The 17,143-nt window shown below is 39.5% G+C and overlaps 1 protein-coding gene across 3 annotated transcripts in view; it reads left to right on the top strand.

Annotated features, from left to right (window-relative positions):
• The window catches only part of LOC145997216 (cholesterol 7-desaturase nvd-like), a 150,075-nt gene that overhangs the window by 8,784 nt on the left and 124,148 nt on the right, over positions 1–17,143 (top strand). The window contains exon 1 of one of the 3 annotated variants that reach the window (XM_083134011.1): positions 8–136. The exons of the other annotated variants lie outside the window; for them this stretch is intronic. The gene's annotated coding sequence lies outside the window, so the exon portion shown is untranslated. Of the gene's footprint in view, positions 1–7; positions 137–17,143 lie in introns of those variants that run through there. 3 annotated transcript variants of the gene reach the window in all.

Below are 17,143 nucleotides of genomic sequence, written 5' to 3'. Positions count from 1 at the left end.
TTCAATACTCTCCGGGAGATATACGTAACAGCCAGCATCTCTGTCCACGCACCTCCTGGTTCGTTGGTTGACGCACGTTGCCCCGTGCTACGACTGGTCGCCGGAACAGCAGACGACGCAGCGAGGCAGGAAAACGGCAAGTACTCATTCCATCGGCTTTCCCTCTCGTTGGTGCACAAGGTCGCACTCGGGTAGAGTAAGTAGGCTTCCACCGAAGTGTCTGGGCAGAAACTGTTCTTTGCTTGCGATTTTGCCAGGTGATAGATACTTTCTTATCCGTGCGTCGAAATTCCAGTGTAGCGGGAACCGTTAAATAGTCCACGAGCAGCAGCAAAGTTTCGCCCCTGTACGGTGGACGGCAAAAATCTTGCCAGCCAAATTGTTCATCAACAATTTCATTGATTTTTTATTCTCTTCTGGTGCAGGGTTGCCAACTGCTTCACTTACATTCTACAACCTCTTATTACGTAAAAACAACGGAACATTGTTCTGGTATTACTTATGCATCCCAATCTACCGTTGACATTGATTATGCTCTTTCTATGTACAGCGGGGTGCACAAGTATTGCTCGACAAATTGTCCATGACTATTGTCATCAATGTTTCTCTTGCATTATACGTGTTCTTATGCAAAGGATTCTTGCGTATATAAAAAATATAAAAGGTAAAGTGCTCCCCTGTGCTTAGCACCACGCCATGAAGGCGTATAGGGGGTGTGAGGGTAACGCCCCACACTTTCCCTGATCCGGTCTTGAGTGGAGGTGGTGTGATCAGCATCATGCCCCTCACCGCCTTTACCCCCCAGGGTTTCCTCCAGGTACCCATGTTATTCGACGCTGGGTGGGCGCCGGGGCCGCTTCCAACGTTAGAAAAGTTCCCGGATTTGAACCGGCCGGGGATCGAACCCGGGACCTTTACTAAAGTTATCAGTAGCTTGTCTGGAGTTTTGTTTCAGTTCTTGAGGTTGTCAATGTGTAAAACTTAGTGATGGACAATTTGCTTTGTAATACTTATGCATCCCACCCTACATCCTGGTGGAGGCACCACATAGTGATTCCAGTTTAAACTGTAGGTCCAGTCCCGATTAGCCTTACTGTGCATAAAGTGGACTTAAAACACTAAATCAACCAAATCTACATCCTGATATTTCGAAGATAGGGAATTGTTTGAATGGCTCAACTAAGCATAGACAATTTGCTTATTACATTTGCTGGCTGTACGGACACAAACAAACGCGTGCGTAAATTGTCCATTCACTTTTCCGTGATAAATAAAATTGCATTGTTGTTGGCATAGCGAACATCCTCTAACTTGTTTCAATTTCGTGCATTAAAATTTAAATTTTCGCATATACAGGATGTATCATAAGTAATAGCGCAAACTGACACAGTCGAAAGTACACGATAATAGAAGCAAAAAGGTCTGAGTAAACATGGGTCTGCAAACGAGCCGTTTTCGAGATAATTGCGAATGTGTGGTTACAAGGCCTCACTGACTTTATTGTTTGTAAACGTCGTCCTAGTTAGTAAAATGCTAATAATACAGTAATAATAATAATAATCTTTGAGGCGCTGATGTACCCTTGTAAATGTGCGACTCTCGGGGTGTTTTCGAGCAAGGTATTTTTCTTGGTACAAGCGTGCAGCCTCCCTTGCATTGCCGTTAGCCAAACCATACATGAAATGCATATCCGCATACTCTTCGTTGCTGTACGGCTCCATTTTCACTACGCAGTACAGCACAACTGACGTGACTCCCACAGTACGATCAGACTGTGTACTGATTGTATCCATCCTGTTGGATTAAAACTCCACCTCTCGGAAAAGTTCTGTTTTGTTAACAAAGAGCAAACCTCGGAACGCGCAAGGAGTATAGCACTGGGTGTTTACAAAATGCAATCAGTGACGGCTTCTAACCACACGTTAGCACACATTATTAGCATTTTGCCAACTGGTACTACGTTTACAATGAAGTCAGTGGCGGCTTGTAACCACACATTCGCAATTATCTCGAAAACGGCTCGTTTGCAGACTCATGTTTACTGACACTTTTTTTGCTTCTATTATTGTGTACTTTCGACTGTGTCAGTTTGGGGTATTACTTATGATACACCCTGTATATTTTTGCGGGTGACTGTACACTGCACATATTGAAGACTCGAACTCATTTTCCACGGGGAGAGGGCCAGATATACATGCAGACAGAAGTTAAAGTATTTTCTTGAGGTTGGAAAAGCTCAAGTGGTATTTACAATATTATCATTTGGAACTCTCAAAAAAAAATGTTTAGAAATCTCAAGTTGAACTTTGAATCGAATTTTCTATTGGATCTACTGCGCTGTTGCTTTTTTTATTAGGGTGGAGGAGATGTGGCGTGGTGTCAATAACTCATTCCAAAATGTCCTAAGTCAAGTAGGCCTCCCCGATGGCGCACTGGTAGCGTCCTCGCCTTGTAATCAAGGAGTCCCGGGTTCGATACCCGGTGGAGGCACATAGTGGTTCGGATCCCACTTTAAGCTCTAGGTCCAGTCCCAATTAGCCTTACTGTGCATAAAGTGGATTTAAAACACCAAATCAATCCAATCCTAAATCAAGAATGCATGGTGCCCGAGTCCTGATTGATTGATTGATTGAATTAGGTTATTTTACTTCGCTTTTTTGCCACTTTTGACTAATCGCTGCGATGAGGATGAGTGATGATATGATTGAATTGACGAAAATACTCATGCCCAGGCCGGGATACGAAACCGGGGCCCCTGGCGTTGTAGCACGCTGTGCTAACCACTCCGCAAGCCCGAGTCCTCTTCCACCCCTTCCCATGTTACGTACAATGGGATGCATTAGTATTATGAAGAAAATTGCCCATGACCGTGTTCATGTACTTTGTTTCATCCAAGGAGAGCTTTGCAGGAAGGAAGAACAAAATTAATGAAATTAGTCGTGAACAATTTACAAAGCAATACTTGTGCACTGTAAATTGATACGGTGCGATTCACAGAGCAGAAAGTGAAAAAGCATTCAGTATGTCCAAAAATAAGTAGACCAAGTAGGCAAGGAAAAAACGAATTGTGTATCGGAGAAAGGGCTAAACTATTTTGTGGGCGTGCCAGAGATTTTGTGGTGTATGACGGAAAGGAAGAGGGGTTGCTTTTGTTTAATATATATATATATATATATATATAGTAGTCAGCCATATGGACCTCCCCGATGGCGCATTGGTAGCGTCCTCGTCTTGTAATCAAGGGCTCCCGGTTTTGAAACCTGGTGGAGGCACATAGTGGTTCGGATCCCACTTTAAACTGTAGGTCCAGTCTCGATTGGCCTTACTGTGGATAAAGTGACTTAGAACATCAACTCAATCAACAGTCAGCCATATATCTCATCTCATCATATTTTCCTGCATTTGGCGTTCGTTTATTTAGTAATGCAGGGCCAAAGTGAGGAGTTATGCCCGCACTTGGGCAGAAGGATGCATATTTGCTGTAAGAGTTCGGTTTAATTACCAAGATTTGTTTTGTCCTGTTCGATGGGCGTTAAGGGGGCTGACCATTCGACCACGCTCCCCACAGTCATCCTTCGCACACAAAGTCGTTCTATTTGATCTAGAAGAGTCTTGTTTTTTAGAGTTACATAGATCTAACTAGGGTTGTGATAAATGTGTTGTTTGTAATGCCTAGACTCAGTTATTTATAAATTGATGCCACCAATTGAGAGTTTATCCGGCCTCCGTGGCGGAGTGGTTAGCATAGCGTGCTACGACGCCAGTGGTCCCGGTACGAATCCCGACCTGAACATGGATGTTATTTGCGAGCGTCCCTTTATCAATTTCATTATAGCATCATCTTCACGGTTAGTCAAAGTGGCAGAAATGTGAAGTAAAATAAACCAAATCAATCAGTTGAGAGTTTCAAACTAGTTGCGCACTTAGGAAAGTTCTGTAGCACAATTTGGCGCCTAAATATTTACTACTCAACCGTTTTCTTGCAGATGAACTAAAATGGCCTCCATTGGTAGAGAGTAACATTAATTCATTCACTCTTGTGAATATTTTAGTTGCAGCTAAGCCAATCAAAATAAATATATGTGATTCAAGGTCAAAATTCGATGTTCACGACGTGTTTTAGTCTTGACTGTTACGTTTCTAATGTGCCATCATTTGCGCTATTACAAGTTTAGTGACAACAGGAAAGATTGGTTAATTATAGAGAGGAGTCCGTTATCTGCGTAAGAGATGCCAATCTAGCACCCGGTAAAGGAAAATCTTGGAAACAAGAATCAGGAAATCGAATCAAGAACACTCCAACAACGCCTCCTGATGCGTCACCTCACAGCTGTTCTTCGTATGTGTTTGCCGCAGGTCCTCGTAGTTCTTAGAAACTTTTCAGTTTCCATATTTCTCTTCCTGAGAGTTAGCGCTGAACTGAACTTTAGCCCCCACTTCTTGAGTGATAATTTGCATGTTCATTACCGTATATAGCACACGGAAGGAAGTAGATTTATTTTTCTTTATTTAGCATTGTTTTATGACTATTAGGCTAATCGCGACGATGACGATGAATGATGATTTAATGAAATTAAAAAAAGTGGCATTCACAAAAGAACATTTATGGCCAGATCAGTGCCAGATGAACGACTCTATTTGTGGGGCAAATGGCGTGTTTTGGTTGCCATTCCTGTGTTTTTATGTTTCTATACATTGGTGAATGGATTTCTTCCCGCCTCGGCTGGGTGTTTTCGCGAAGGAAAAATATTGATTTTTGCAATTTCCAATTTGTTTTAAATGGATAAAATTATGTGTTAAACACATATATGCATAGTCAGTCGATTTTTTTTTTTTTTTTTGCTTATTTTACTTCGCTCTTTGTGCCACTTTTGGCTAATTTGCGAAGGTGAGGAAGAGCGATGATATGATGAAATTGATGAATGGACACTCAAAAACATCCATGCCCATGCCGGGACCCGGGAAACTTGGCGTCGTAGCGCGATGTGCTAATCACTTCGCCACGGGAGCCGGCCGGGGCCTCCGAGATGCGTATACTTCGTGTATACTCCGTATACGGGCCGTAATCTGATGACGTCAAAGGACTGATGACGTCAAAAGATTAGTCGTGTGTTTTGGCGAAATACATGTATTTGAATGAGTGATTTGTACGATAAAGAGTTCCTGTAAATCTATTCATTTCAGATTGGATTGGATTGATATGTTGTTTTAAGTCCACTTTATGCACAGTAAGGCTAATCGGGACTGGACCTACAGTTTAAAGTGGGATAACCACTATGTGCCACCACCGGGAATCGAACCCGGGAACCCTTGATTACAAGGCGACGACGCTACCACTGCGCCATCGGGGAGGCCAATATTCATTTCAGAGTAAGAACAATAATTGTTATCGCAAAATAAACATAGTTGTCTCCTGATCAGATACAAGTCAATTTATACGTTTGTATGTAGTACAACATTTAATTAGACGTTAGTAAAAAAAAAGTATGGTAATATTAATTACATGAATGCCGACCTTGTAACTACTATATTACTTTATTTATCACGAAAGAATATTGATTGTTCTTATTTATAAGTCCGTTTTATTGCTCATACGTTGTCTGAAATTGTGCAGTTAAAGTGCAAGAGTCACGTCTTTAACACATTTTCTTTCCAGTCACAGTAAAGGATATTCACTTACTTTTTCATGCTATGTTCCAGTTTACAAGAATTATGTGCTTGATATACATGACGTGACAGAAATACAATGTACATCAATAGAATTTTACGACTTTGTTCAATTTTATTAGCATATTTCACAAATACATTGTGGATAACTTTGTACCTTCGTACTCAGTAATAGATGTTATATTTTCGCCTTGTCGATTATTTCTGTCAAAAACAGGAAGATCTTTTTTTATTATTGCGATATAGTTAACGAACTAATTATACGTATAAAAACGTGTCCTTGTGTCACCAGCATTTAAGGTATATGGAAATGTAGACAAGTTGTAGACAAGTTGCTAAAGTGAAAATTTACTATGTAAAGAATAACGATTATTACATTTGCATAGTCAGTCATTGTGATTTCATGTAACACATTTGATTGATTTACATTTATGGTCTGTGGAAAAGTAGGAGAGCGAGATATTATCTCAACCTCTCAACCTGTTCTAAATATCACGACCACAAGGGGAAAATATAATTATCAACTTATATGTCAGCGAATATTTGCATGACACGATTTCAGTACATGTCCAGGTACAGAAGTAAATTATCGTTATTAGGGATGAATGAAACACGCTGATATATATTAAAACTTACGCTTTATCCTGAAAAATAACTTGGCTAACTTTTCTCTTGGTTTTTACCATTATCTAGCATGCTTACCAAAAAGGAATATAATTAAAAGGACTTTCGAATACGATATTCTTTTAACAATAATCTCCTGATAGAGCATGAGGTTTATTGTATTCTCTTGTTTTTTTTTTATGCTTCTTAATTAAAGTAAGTTGCTTACATGTTGCATTAATATTCTCAACGAGTTTCATTTTCCGTGTGATCGAAAATCCCATTTCATAGGTTTGAATTACTGTTAGGTTATTTAAGATTGATATTCTTAGCATTTAGGTATTGCGAATAGGTTAGGCCAGACGTTTGCTGCGTTACCATTTGTCCACTTTATCTCTTTGCTTTCATGTTACGATTTTGATGGGAAAAATTATTATTTAAAATGTAACCTACAACCAAACCACGGGAACTTGTGCATCCAAATATTTACCAGATTTCTAGAAAATTAAACATTTATCAAATTAGACACGGGAATTGAGTTTCCAAAGTTGGAAAGCTTATTTAATACGAAATTCTAATTTTACAAGCTCTTTCCTCAACCATCTGTACATAAACTTTTACAAAATTATCTTGCAATACATAACTTGGACAGTAAGTTCTCATTCCACAGCAATTTATTAGCAATTATATACTAACGACGATAATTCTTTGCGAACTTACAGTAAGTTCCAAATGTAGGATGATTTTTTATCTATATCGCCTTTTTTCCATTGGTAATTAGAAAAATAAAGGTACATTATGCAGACCGGTAAAGATTGGATTTTACTTTTATCAATATTATTTACGTATTTTCCAATGTCATATAACATTTGAAACGTTCTTCAGGTGAAAGCAACGTTCTGAACGAATAAGAGAGGACTATTCACTCAGATAACTAAATAGTATACTTTTACAATGCACTTTATTAATGTTGTATAAATGGACTATACTTGACTAATACTGTGACGTCACGGAAGCTGGTGTGAGGTTCGTACATAAGTATAAGTATCTCGGAGGCCCCGGGCCGGCGCATAGTTAGTCAAATAACTGAATTTGGTATTTACGCGATTTTTATTGTCTTGCGAATTACACTACTGTTTACATGCATATAGCAAGAAATACATGAGAAAACCGAAAATTTGCAGCTTCACAGTGGAATGATGGTCTTAATTTTAGGGTGCGATTATGTTTGCCATATTTCTTGTGTATAATTTTTAATAGGTTATTTTTAGTTTGTTTTCAAAGTACCAATTAACAAATACCTTTGGTTAAACTATTTGCTAATCGCAAACCAAAATAATTGGTAGCCTTTGCTAATTTTCTTAATTTTGACGAAATAATTTGCTTACTCTAAGCAAATGTGCACTATTGGTCCTGCTGAACAAATATTTGGTTGTGGACGATTTCAGCAAGTATTTGGATACCAGAAACTACGTTGTGGTTATTCCAAACAAACGTTTATCTCTGTTCGTGTGTTATTCAAAGCACTTGAAAATTTCTTCATTAATTAGTCATATAGAAATTCATTTCCTTTTTTTTTTACGTTTTAAATTAAAAAAAAAGTGATGTGAATCTAATTGTAATCTCTTCCGTCAGCTGTTATTTTCTAATAACTTTGTTTCTCGGTGAATGTTATATGTTAGGACCTAATCATTTGATAAAATTTATTGAACTTATGATCAATTCATTAATTCGAGAATTCTATCACTCAATTTCTATTTATTTATTTACCAATAACGCGCCTGACTACCATGCTAAAGGTCCCGGGTTCGATCCCCGGCTGGTTCAAATCCGGGAACTTTTCTAACGTTGGAAGCGGCCCCGGCGCCCACCCAGTGTCGAATAACATGGGTACCTGGGAGAAACCCTGGGGGGTAAAGGCGGTGATGCTGATCACATCACCCCCACTCACGACCGGATCAAGAAAGTGTGGGGCGTTACCCCCTATACGCCTTCATGGCGTGGTGCTATGCACAGGGGAGCACTTTACCTTTTTTTTTACCTTTTTATTCCAAATACAGGTTTAGCCATTTCACATTAGAATGTAAAAACAATTGAAAAAAAAAACAGCAAAAATAACAATAGAAAGTAACAATAAAGAATAACAACATAAAGAAAATACAGTATGTGATAAAGTGCTTTACATATTGTTACGCAATAGCCTGGTTTTCAAAAATGTCCATTCGGTTTGCTAAAGTGTTGTATTGGCCTGGTAGTCTGTGGAAGAGAGAACGCTGGATGAGGCAGTATCTTAGTTTCTGACAAGTGACAAGCTGAGTGCTCCTTCCTCCTTGTGGTGCGAGACGGTACTCGAAAGTGAATTTCCTGTAGAAGGCGGTCACTTCTCATGTTCCCATTGGTTATTTTATGGAGGAAAAGGTGATCTACAAGTATGTGTCTATCGTGATAGGTATGGCTATTCAACATTTTCAGAAGGATGGACTTATGCAAGTGTTTTGGGGATGTAATTCGGTGGCGAGCAATGGCCAGGAAGAAATTTAGAACAGAATCTAGTCTATCTAAATTTGAGGGGCATGCCATAGACCAGATAGGAGAACAGTAATCTATTTTGGGTGATTACAAAAGGTGAAGAATAACTTTGGGTTTGAAACCATTATCATTTTAATGCTGAGAATATATATTCTTTTCGAAAACTTGAATTTGGAGAAAATTCCACCAATAAAATCATCTCCCTATCAATGAACAAAAGCTACACACATGGATGCTGAGCGTCTTACAGAGCTTTTATCTTCCATCTGGTTTCGTAGCTGGCGCCTGTCTGCAGGCAGGCCTTGCATCGGGTCCTTCATAGGCCATAGCGCGGTGTGCGAGTGGCAGCAGCGTTCGATGTTGGTCTTCGTCGATTGAAAAGCGGCGTCTGTGCCGGATCTATACTTAAGTCGTTTTCCGAACAATGCACGGCCAACAACGACAATATGGTGAGGAGTTCAGAACAAGGCGAGAAGAACTGGAGCTTCGCGGGAGGGCGGCGGTGCCTTCCAGTTGCTCTTTTATTGTCCGCAAGGCCTACTCACGGCTCCTGCCTCCTGCTGCCTGGTGGCACCGTCGTGGAGAAGACACGCGTCTCAAGTGCAGAATCTCTCGTAGGTGCCAGCGCGAGATGAAAGACTAGACCGGCATAGACTTCCTTTAATGACAAAGACTTTCTGAAAAAGAGAACACGCCCTGTCATTGATGCCTAAAACTAACAAGTCTTCAATGAATGTACCGGGACGTTGCTTTCAAAAATACTATGAATGAAAACACGGAGAAAATGTCGGAAATCCGCTACAACCTTTGAAAGGACGACGCCATCCAAATTACATAATTACCTGATATTTCTAGGTTTTCACACCTAAGATCATAATTAATTTACATCGCGCTTTACAAAACTTTTTAGAACTTTATTTATTATTCTTCCAGTGGCGTAGAGAAGCATGAGTTCAGGCCCATCCCGAATTTGCGCGAAATCATCCGAAAATATTGATCAACGCATTGAGAATGTTTGCAAAAGATTTTATGATAAGAATAGTGCTGATCTCGAAAAACAAGCCTTTACCATTATTCAGTCCGAATTCTCAGTTTCTGAAATGTGTACGGCCTGTTTTGCGATTTTTTTTCAATTCTTCCCGCCACCAAAGGTCCAACGGAGAGATCATTCTGTCTTTGCCCAATTACAATGTTGCTCAGAACACCTTAATTACTAACGATGCGACGCGCAAGAACTAACAGGTTACAATAGAAGATGTGTTGTTAAATGTGTGTGCAAGAAAGTCGAGACACACATCATAATTTTGAACAAATGAAGTCTACAATTGAAAAAATATCCAACAGTATTAATGTTAAGTTCATTTATTTCTTTTTGACTACGACAGTAATGATTTGTGTTCTACAATTCTTTATTTCAGCAATATTTTACCTGATCCTTTCCGAATTACCGCAAATTATGGCGCATAAGTTGTCTTGTAATCAAGGACCCCTATTCCCAGCGGAGGCACGTTACACAACGTTTTCAGTCCCACTTTAAATTGTAGTCCAGTTCCGATCAGCCTACTGAGCATAAAACTTTTACGATGCACATTTTACTTTCACGTGTTGCTGGCTTTGAAAGTAACGTGCCGAACAACATGAAAGAGATTGAAGAAAATTCTAGATGCCCCTGATTTCTCCAGAAGCTCTAATTCGTTTGCATACGTGACGGCTGAAGAAAGCAGATCACACCTTGGCATAAGTTGGCCAGACATGGCGGATCGGATGACGAAATTCGAGTTACACAATTCGAAGGGCATGGTCAAGTTCGTAGAAGAACGGCTTTCCTCTGGGATTGCTATGAACCTTTCTTTCAAGGAATTAGAATGGGAAGGAAAGCGAGCGCTGGCAGAAGAAAGCTCCCCTCCCACCTTTTACCGTTAGTTCTCAGCTGCATATGGCGAAGGTCATAGAAATGACGCAGTTATTTAGCTCGAAATGAAGAGCGCAGGTTGAACACGTGCCCGGGGATTGCGGAAGTGATTCTCCGCGCTGTATCAAAAGGGGAATCGGAGGCAGTCCGAGTTCTGTGACGTTTCTGTATCACTAGATTTCCCGAAGTGGCTCCAGGACATGGGCCTACGTGAAATCGTGAACGTATTAAGTATCTGATCGGGATTGCATTCTCTTACGACAGCAAGATGGAATTTCTAGAGTGGATCCGTATCAGTCTTTAAGTTCACGAAGAATAATAGTCAGTGCCTGAAGAGGGAAATGTTATCTGGGGGATGTGTGGTCCATCCTTGGAGTTACCTGGGGGATGCTTCTATGGTTTAGCATGGTGACAATGAGACAACTAGGGGATGCTTTGCGAACTTTTCCTACCTGGGGGGATACCATACCCCCATCCCCCTTTACTTCGAGCACTCATAATAGTATTACAATTTAAACAGTTTTAAGACAGAAAGAGGTAAAAATAATGTAAGATACTCTTCACGAGGAAAGGAACGAACTTGAAGGATAAATAACCGATCTTCGTGGCGGAGTGGTTAGCACACCGCGCTACGATGCCAGGGGTCCCCGGCTCGAATCCTGGCATGAGCGTTCTCTGTAAGTGTCCCTTCAATTTCGTCATATCATCACTCATCCTCATCTTTACGATTAGCCAAAAGTGACGGAAAAGCGAAGTAAAATAATTCAAATCAATGTTACGACCCCAAGGTGAAATTTCTAGAAGTGGATTCGTGTCAGCCTTTAACTTCCCCTAAAGGATAAATAATATTACAATTTAAACAGTTTTAAGGCAGAGAGAGATAAAAAGAAAATATGGTACTCTTAATGACGAGAGGAAATGAGTAAAGAGAAATACATGAGTAGGAAAATTAAAGGAGACAGCATAAGTGACTGAATAAATGCGCGAGCAATGAGAAACGTAAAGAAACTAAGACAATGAGAGTAAGATGGACATTTTAGAAAGATGTAGAAAGTCAAGAGGAGAAAGGGAAACAAAAAGATGTAAACAAATAAATGGAAAGAAATGAAAGAATATAAGAAACAAAAAATGATAGGAGGAAGTAAAGGGGATAAAAAGGAATGGAAGAAAATTATGATAAATAAAATTGCCGTGTAATATGATATATATATCTACGGTTGGACTTCTGCTACCTTCACAGATACAATCCAGTGGGTATGGAGACCAGAGGCGATAGTAAAGACTTTAATGGTTAATATCTAAATAATAAGAAAAAAACATAACACATAGGGAAAATCATCCACTCGCATTATTATTACAATGTAACACAATATTAAAGTGAATTCTGATATCGACAGTCACGGGAAACTAGCCCATGAAGGATGGCAATGAGCCTACAGATCTGACTGGCTCGGAAAATAACTGAAGGATATTTCTGTATTGTTTTCTATTCCTTGACGTCAATTTGTGCCTTGAATATGTGCCCGCGGCCATAGCAGTAAATTGTAAAAGTTGCAAAAGAAATAGTATGCACCCATTAAGTACACTGACCATAATAGTTGGATATTGTATTGCTTTGCTATCGATCAGCAAAATATTAGCCTAATGTGTACATACACAGTTACAAAATTGTTCTTAGGTTGAAAATTAATTACGTCCAAGAATTTGTTAAGATAAGCACTATGTCAGGAACTGCATAAATGAAACACTTCAACACACTCTTAATTCAGCGAAATATAAGATTTCGTTCTCTGATTGTTTGTAAATGTTTTATTTTCGTTTATATTATTTGATTTTACCATTTTCATGGGCAGCCTAACACCAGAACGTACCCGTAGGAAAATAACTTTCTGGAAATTCACACCTAATGGCACTTTGGTCACGGAAAACATAAGTAGTTAAAAATAGTCACATGGTTTTGTTTGTTAACTTCTCCTTTGCAGTGGGTGGAGAACAGTTGTAATCCAAGTGAAATTAGTTGCAGATTACAAACTAAAATTACACTATACTAAATTCTCCGACTATACTAAACGGCGGAGTCAGATCCAAAAACAAGTGAATAATTTTTGTCATTGTTGCTATCATCTGTTTCATCACCGCTTCCTAGTGATTAAACTAAAGTAGAATAAGACATTGTAACCCATAAAACATTTTTTCTGATATTTCAATTTTTCTAAATTTGGGTTGCTTTCCTGCATCTTTAGGTTAATTACGACTATCAGGATGAATGACTATTAGATTAAAATTGACGAAGAGACGCTCACATGAAAAAACCTATGCCCAGGTACACTGGCATACACAGATTATACTTTTTTTTTCCGGAAAGCCTGGAATTGTACAGGCGGATAGTAGGTCTACATAGCTGTTTTCTAGGGAGGCGGCATACAAAATATTTTTAGAACTTTCCACTCTCAAAAATGGCAATCTGGGTCATTTTAAGGAAGATATGCATTTATCATTTTGTTTTTTCCGAGTTCTTCGCTGGTTTTATTTGAAAATGTTGATTTTCTCAAAATTTCGGATGTTGCTGTAGCCCCATCAGACTCCCTCGGTAAGTGGCCACTCAACAAGTTCAGCCACTTAAGCAGGTCTGGTATTCCCAAACGTCATGGTTACTTACAATAAGTTGTAATTATGTTGTCACACGCGATTTGAAGTGTAGAAAAAAAATGCAAAATTCATCACGAACTTTGGTGGCAGACAATGCATGCAACTGCGTGCATTGTTACGTAACAGACTACTTCTCGGTAGTGACTCTGCACTGCTCTTCCGATAAAGAGATGAAGGTGAGATAAGGCTCAGGGGAAGCATTGACACTTACCCTCTCATTACACACTATAATTCTTCTTCCAAGCTGTAGTCTAGAATTGAAAGAAAGCATGAATTCTCAAGGTCGACTGGTTCTCAAGACGAAATTGCTTTTTATCAATGAGCGAGATATTTTTCAGCGCTATACGAAGTAAAGCTGGTGACGTACAATTCCATTTGTTTTTCTTCCTAACAATAGTACGATTCCGTCTTTAAAGCCGATTCAGATTCAATTATAACTCTGTTAGAGCTTCATGATCTGTAAGAACAGACTTTTGTGTTGCAGGTAAGCTTCAAATCTCTCTCGCTCTCAATAACATTTTAATCAAACCTCTGGTTACAATATAAGCGTAATTTTTATACCTGAAGGCCTTAAGTTAGCAAGCATTCTTAGTTCAGTTCTACATTTGATTTTAATATGGCGGCCACCAAAGTACATCTGCTGTTTGCCGTCTTGCACATTTAATTTTTACTATAAAAATGTAGAAAGTTCGAACCTCAACAGCAACCGAAAGAGCATCATAGTACATAACAATAACACAGAACTATTTGTTGAGCTTCGGTGCTCTATTTGGTCACCAGGGGCGTATCCAGAAATAAAATTTTGGGGGTCCAGCTAGAAGCCCATTCTCCAATACATGTCATAAGCCCCATAAAGTTTTAAATTAAGATAGTGTTATAACAGTGATATATTAATAATACTATCCTATTAAATATTATTATTAATAATAATAATTACTAGACACGCACACATTGACAAATTGTGTTTTTACTGCCTGGTACATAATACAATATATTGTTTCACCACTGCATGTATTATTCTGACCAAAAAAAACTTTACTTACCGTACCAAAACAGTTTCTCATGGTGGAGTTCGACATGGCTGAAGATAGGGCTACATTTACCGTATGACTGGCAGAGTGCGCACACATTCCTTTTGGGTATTGTTGATTTATTCATGATTGCACACCATTAAATCTGCCACTCACATCATAACCTTGACTCATGAATTTTTTCATGTCAAGACCAAGTTTGTGACATTGTTCAAGAAGAACAGATTTTCAGCTGACGTCACTACCCAGTGTGATACACAGGGGTGCTACCCCCCCCCCTTTCCCTGTGGGCACCCTTACTGATACATAAGAACTTTTAGTGAATATTATTTTCAGAATCCACAAACCATACACACAGAGAGAATTGTTCTGTATCTGCTACATCATGTGTGTCATCGGGAAATACAGTATTATGAATCAACTATAGTACTTTCAATTATTTTTTGGGGGGTGGGTTCCAGCCCCCCTGGACCCACCCCCTGGATACGCCCTTCTTGGTTACATAACACTGTAAATACCCTTGTAAAAACATGGTTACAATTTTTAAAAAATGCATATCCTTGCCATTATTTTGAAAATTATTCGAAGAAAATATCTTTCAAAATTTATGAGGCATGTTATAAAGTATACATGCAATGTCAAATCATAATTCAGTCGTTTTGTATACGAAAATGAGGGTGATTTATTACAGTTTTGGTAACAATGGTGTTACATTAATAAGGTCATAATGTAAGGTCACTGGCTACATAAAAAAGAAGTAGGTGAGCCACCTTCAGTCATCACTACGACTCTCAAGCATGATTGACTCATTTAATTAAATTATGTTTATGTCGCTTTTCTGGCACATTTGGTTAGTCGCAGTGATGATAAGTGATATGATGAAATTGATTTGTTTTTTTGTTTTTAGCGTCACTTTTCTTCCACTTTTTGGCTAATCACGACGATCATGATTAATGATGATACGATGAAATTGATGAAGGTGACACTCACAAAGAACATCCATGCCAAGGGCGGATGAATTATTCTGAATCCAGTTTCTAAACGAAAGATGTTGAAAAATTCGTTTCGGAGTCATTTCAAAGCTGGGGCAAAATGGCAACAGTCAATACCATCTGCAACCAAAACTCGTGAAATTTGACTTTGGTTCATTGCCACACTTTGAGTACGATTACTTCATCTTCTATAGCTACAAGTGAATGAATCATATTTAAGTTATTCTTATATTTCGGGCAGCAATTTGTGGAATGTGTTCAGCTCTAAGCCTGGGAAACGGTAAATGAGGAACATTGTGAAAGAATGATCTCGCCTCCGATTCCTTGTGTCTCAGCGCTACGTTAACCGACTCCAAGGACCCACTCCCGCCACCGATTGGTTTTTGGTACTTCCTGTGCTTTTGCTTAATTTATACGCGAAAGTTTTTAAGTCTACACTAAGTTCCGAAAGCCTAGTCTGGATTGGACTACGGATCCGAACCACTATGTCTCCACCGGTGATGGAACCCGGAACCCCTCGATTACAAGGCGACAGCGGAACCATATGTCAACGGGTAGGTCCTAATTTACACTGCAATGTTCCAATGTGTTCTTTCTTTTCCCCTATTCCATTTCATCTTTATCGTCACTGCATAAACCTATAGATGTATAAAAGCGGAGTTAATAACAAAAAAATAGCCAACCCCAGCACGCTACGACACCAGAGGTTGAATCCCGGCCTGGGCATCGATGTTCTTTGTGAGTGTCCCTTCATCAGTTTCATCATATCGTCATTCATCCTCATCGTCGCAAGTTGCCAAAAGTGGCATAAAAGCGAAGCAAAATAAACCAAATCAATCAATCAATCAACCAATCAGTTGCGTCGATTAGGGAGGGTGTGGGGAGCACTTGCCTCCCCTCAAACATTTTGCCACTTTTGCCCCGCGCAATGCTATATCTTGCCCACCCAGTTTTGGCACCTTGCTTCACCCAATTTTGGAACCCAAAATACAAATACCCAACTTTGGCATATATCATATCTCTGCACTCCAATTCCTGAAGATGAGAGTGACGTTAGCTCTCAAAAGCTCGGAAGCCCATCCAGAAATAACCTGGCTGATATCCCAAAAAAACATCATCATTTGGCAACCACTGTTCTGAGGTAGCATATCAAATTGCCGCAAAATTAGACGTACTTCTTCAACAGCCTTTGCTAATTGTCTCTGAAAACATATCCATCCCGCCCGTCCTGGAAAACCCAGAGCAGATCCTGCCGGAACAGCCGCTTCTGAGTGAACATGACAAAGGCCGGAACCTTTGTCTCCACACGAGAAACGCCGCTGACTCAACGCGCCGAGATTAAGTTGCCCCGAGTTTCCGGTGTAAGCGGTCCCTGAAAATATTATTACAGCACAATGACGTAAGTGGAAATCCGACTGTGCATGCGTGCTTTGGGCAATGCACAAACTATTAATTGGCGGTGAACAATTGTCTTTCCCCGTCGCCTCGTTGAATGTTAAGTTAATACTCTCTTTCTTGCGAATTCCTCGCCGTGTCACGTTATTTTCATAAATAACGAGTCTATTAAAACGACGAATGACGCTACGAATGAACCTGCGGCAGAGGAAAGCTTTATTTTTGGTTGCATACATCAAGGCGGAAAAGGTGTATGTTGCAGATATTTCTTATTGGTTCCCTTGATTGATGTCTATCTCCGTTATTTTACGTCGCGAAAATGAAAATGAATAACGAGCTGATGAAATAGATGATGAATGAATGAA

Source organism: Lepisma saccharinum, chromosome 1 (genome assembly GCF_977018435.1).
Source record: "Lepisma saccharinum chromosome 1, izLepSacc3.1, whole genome shotgun sequence".
Classification (NCBI taxonomy): Eukaryota; Metazoa; Arthropoda; class Insecta; order Zygentoma; family Lepismatidae; genus Lepisma; species Lepisma saccharinum.
This window is presented reverse-complemented; position numbering and strand designations above follow the sequence as displayed.